This window comes from Scophthalmus maximus, chromosome 10 (assembly GCF_022379125.1).
Source record: "Scophthalmus maximus strain ysfricsl-2021 chromosome 10, ASM2237912v1, whole genome shotgun sequence".
Lineage (NCBI taxonomy): Eukaryota > Metazoa > Chordata > Actinopteri > Pleuronectiformes > Scophthalmidae > Scophthalmus > Scophthalmus maximus.
In genome coordinates this window covers 1,922,596-1,927,500 of record NC_061524.1, presented here as the reverse complement: position 1 = coordinate 1,927,500, position 4,905 = coordinate 1,922,596, and positions in this window count along the sequence as shown.

Sequence of the window (4,905 nt, the reverse complement as noted above, 5' to 3'; positions counted from 1 at the left end):
ATCCCTATGTTCCCTCATCTTTATGTTCCATCATCTTTATGTTCCCTCATCCCTATGTTCCCTCATCCATATGTTCCCTCATCTTTATGTTCCATCATCTTTATGTTCCCTCATCCCTATGTTCCCTCATCCATATGTTCCATCATCTTTATGTTCCCTCATCCATATGTTCCCTCATCTTTATGTTCCATCATCTTTATGTTCCCTCATCCCTATGTTCCCTCATCCATATGTTCCATCATCTTTATGTTCCCTCATCCATATGTTCCCTCATCCATATGTTCCCTCATCCATATGTTCCCTCATCCATATGTTCCATCATCTTTATGTTCCCTCTTCCCTATGTTGAGTGTGTGTGTGTGTGTGTGTGTGTGTGTGTGTGTGTGTGTGTGTGTGTGTGGTGTATTTTACATTATACAGCCTGTGATCCAGATGGCGTTAATGTACAACGAGACCAGGAGCGAGTCACAGCGGGAAAGCTTGTGTCTCCAGGAGCTCGGGGGTGGTTTCAATCCAAACACCTAAATAACGATGAATAAAGGTTCCGTAGATCGAAAACCATCTTTCTGAGAAAAATAAAAACCTTTTTTTCCAACATTACAAATCGTTCAAAGTTGCAACGACGGCGATACGCTGGTGTGGATCACTCTCGTGAGTCAGATCGTGTGTCGGCCGCAGCGGCAGCAGGTACGAGCTGTCGCTGCGCAGGGTTAAAGCCTGAAGTGTCTTCAATCAGAGGGAAACCAAAGAGGCAACGGAGACGGACCGAGAGGGAACACGGCCTTCTGAGGAAAGACGAACGGGACTGATCCCACTGGGACGAGGCACGATGGGGGAAGAAGAAAAGATTCACAACTGAGGATTTCATCTCCTGTCACTGGAAAAATACTGAGTCACAGAAAATAAAAGTACAAATTAAACTTAAAAAACAAGTCAACATCCGTGTCTCCGGGCCGCAGCTGCGTCGCCGTGACAGCTCCTTCAGTTCTGGTGGAAATAACTGTTAAAGTTCCTAAATAACAACTGAATTTTAATCCGTTTTATGACCAATTATTTCTCAGACGCAGAGATACAGACTCCAAATCCGAGGATTAAACATTTTGGCGGCTAATCGGGCCACAGTCACGTTGTTCTTTCAAATGTATTCGCTAATTTGAAATGGGTGATTGTTGCATCGGGACATTTTGGACGCCGTTAAATCTTCGCCTCCGTTTGAACTCGTGCCCCGACTTCCGTCCACGACTTCATGACCCGCAAATCGAACGAACCCAGTGCTAATACGCGAACGCTAGCAAGCTGACGAGCCGGTGTTAGCATGCTAGCGTGCCGACGCGCTGTGACCCTTACGCTCGCTCGACGTCAGCCCGTGACAGCGCATGTTAGCATGCTGGAGTTAGCATTCAGCGCAAGACTCGCGCCTCTCCGGCTAACACGAGCTGCGTCCTCCGGGGGCTGCGCTCGAGAGCCCACTGTTCCGTTTGGGTTCCAGTGACGATGCTAACGAGCTAGCTCCGCTGGAGGCCGAGGCAAGACAAGCTCGGTCGCTAATTCTTCACGCCGGTACAATTTCTATCAAAACGTTGACCGATGCTCATCATTTCCTGTACGAAAAAGGGGGGAGGATATGTTGTATTTGTCATCGTTTCCTATCACGTAAAACACGTAGACACGTCTGCTTCCCACAGACTAAACTAGTAACTACCTCCGCGTCTCCTTCCACTTTGTGCTCGTCACACGACTCGTGTGGTTCGACCACAAGACGTCTTACGGAAAAATCAAAAAGCCTCACATGAGAAAAAAGAAAAAGACCCAACGCTTGAATCCAAAGAAAACATCTGTGTCATCAGTTGGACTCTCGTGTCCTCATCAGGCCTCCGGTGGTTCTGGGAAGCTGCTCCGCGGTTTCCCGCCGCGTTACGAAAAAACACTGAGGCGGAGAATCGTCTCCTCCCGACAGACCATTAAAGTCTCCCTCATGGAAATGAGGCAGACGAGTGGAAGCGGGACGGAGGCCCGAACCCACGAAGCGGGAACCGGCCGGCGACGAGTGCGAGTCGGCGGCTGCGTTGGTTTTATTATGACTGCGTATGAAGCCGAATCCTCCATTTTGGTCATCGGACGCCTGAACCCGACTCCGTCCTCGTCACCGCGAACATTTTCATTCAAGTGGACGTGAAGTCGTCTCGTCCTCATGTCGTCACTTCACGAATGTGGTCGTCATCGACTCGTATAATCGGAAAACATCGACAGAAGCCGGTAGCCTGTGTGAAACACGTGGCCGGATACAGTTCAATTATTTGGGGTTAGAATTAGATAATTGCTCGTTTTTGACAGTAAATATTTTGGGACTTAGAGTCGAGGCTTCTGCTGCTGGTTGGTGCACACAGAGCATATCACGCACGTCAGTTAAAAACTCTCTGAACAGATTAACTAAAGTCCATAGTTATATCAAACGGTGTCGTTCGTGAGAGGTTACGTTTTGTTAAGCAAAAGAAAATGACTGAGAACATATTTCCACCAGCGAACGTGGCGGAGGGACGGGGCCTTCGACTCGGGAAGAATCCGTTTCCTTTTGGTCTGGCAGGATTGTTGAGGTCTGTGATCTGCTGCGTTCCACAACCGGGTCGGATCAGGTTTGTCCCGTGGTTCTGCTCCACAACGGTCAGGAACCGTATCTGCATCAAAGCTCTTCACTCTCCAACAAGGAGCTGAGCCTGAACTCCGAACAGAATTAGTTTTCCTTTTCTGTTACTCGATCTTCTGACGTCTGTGAGTGAATCTGAAAATGAGGGCGATGTTTCTTCCTTTCCCGACAGGGAGGAACTCGTCCCGGTGCGACGGCTCAGCGGTCCCACTGACAGCAGGAGAAAGGCCCGTGTAGAGGTCCGCCCGGGCGTGACCGCCGCCCCGCCCAAGACCAACCACAGAGAGATCACGATCACGGGACGGGGGACGACCAGGCTTCGGGCCCGAAGGTCAGACTCACTCCTGAAACCTCTTGAACCAACAGGCTCAGAAAGATTAACGCAAGAGACAAATCCTTCCACTTTTTCCTTTTCTTTCCCATAAATCAATTCCCCCTTCATCCATTGGTGGATTCCTGAAGAGCCCTCCTTCCGTCTTTCATGTCCTCGCTGATCCACAGGGTTTCCCTAATCCAGGAAGAATTAACCTGCTCCTCTGCTGATCAGGCAGATGAACAGACACCAATTAGGCAAAGGGAGGGGAAGGGGGAGATGAAGGAAGGAGTTAAAAAAGGAAGAGGAAGCTGACGGAGGCAAAGGTCAAACCTAATGCAGTGAAAGGCCGAGAGAGGCAACACAAAGGGGTGGACGGAGAGAGGCGAACAAAGAGAGGTCGCGCTGAGCCCAACGCCTTGTGGACGTCCGGCGACTGAACCCAAAGGGAAACCGCGGGGAAACAGCCGAGGAGAGAAGCGCGTTGGCGGGAGGCCAGACGTCCCATTAGCAAAGTTTGTGCGGTCGGTGAAGCGCGGCGACGACACGCCTCGGAAACTCCGTCCTGGCGTCTCGCGTTTCAAAACCCGCTTTACAAATCCCACTTTCAACCTCGAGCACGGCGGCGTGTTGTCGCTCCGGAGGAGCAGAGAAAACGTCCGTGTGGGTAGAGACACCTGGGCCTCGGCCAGGGGAGGCGACGGACCCGCCGGAGCTGGAGGCCCCGAGGGTCTCCACTGCTCCGGGTCCGGTCGCGTCGGCGACCACGTGTCTTCAACAGTGTGAATCAGACCGACCGGAGACGAGTTCCGACGAGTTCAGTTAAGAAAGCAATAATGACAAGTAGTCCGATCCGTTTCACAGCAGCTTGTATTTGAACGGGTGCGAGGGCAGTTTTTCCTTATTCCGCGAGTGTGTTCCTCCAAAGCAGCGTCCTCATTCGTGCATTTTCATTTTTTTAAACCTGCCTTTTTAAAACGGGACCGACCTCCGTCCAGAGAGATGTGATTTCATAACCTTCTCCTGTGGTTTTATGTGGAATGTTCATCCGCAGAGTGACCGGCGTAACAATATTTACCTATGAATTGAAAAGACGTTGAAGTTTACGTTGACAAAAAAAGTACAAATAACTCAAAATGTTTTTACTTTTGACACTTGAAGAACAAATGCTCTGAGTGTGTAATTATAAAATAACAAGAAACAAAATATTCCACGTGACCGTCCACGTACACCGGTCACGTGGATGTAAACAGGAAGTAGATTGTCTCCTCCGCAGTCGGTTGCTGGGTGGAACTGTCGCCGACAGGAAGTGTGAGCGGCGCTTTGCCGTTCACCGCCGGTCCCGAGTCGTGACTGATGAGAACCAATCAGGAAGTGTCTGATTCAGAGAAATATGGTGTTTATTACATATTGTAAATGAAGAAAACGCGCTGCAAATAGACCACAGCCGTACGGAAGTGTTTCCAGGGGACACTTAAAAGTGATGCATAAAAGTGACCTTAATATCGCTGAGTGTGGGGGGGGTCGTCCCAGCTTCCTTAGAACAACAGTGGCCTTTGAAGGGCGCCGCTGAATGGCGGCCCGGGTTGCGTGCTGACACCCGGGGCCGAGCGATGACGGAGCGGCCGGGATTATTGTCGGAGCCTCGACCTGTTTGCTTAACCTCCTCACACGACCCCTGAGGAGAGGTCAAGGCGGCCAGCCGGCCCTCCTCGCCCTCCTCCCGCTCCTTCCTCTTCTTCTCCTCCTTCTTTGGTCTCCTCTCCTGCTGCTCGCTCCCGCTCTCCTCCCGTCTCGCACGACGCCCCCCTCCCCTCCCCCCCCTCCTCCGCCCTTCCCACGCCGCGTCGTTACCTCGATTACATCACACGTCATCAGGCACGCCAGGGATTTGGGCTGGTCGGGTTTTCCCCTAGTGCCAGATGTATGTTGGGCTGCGTGCGTGTGT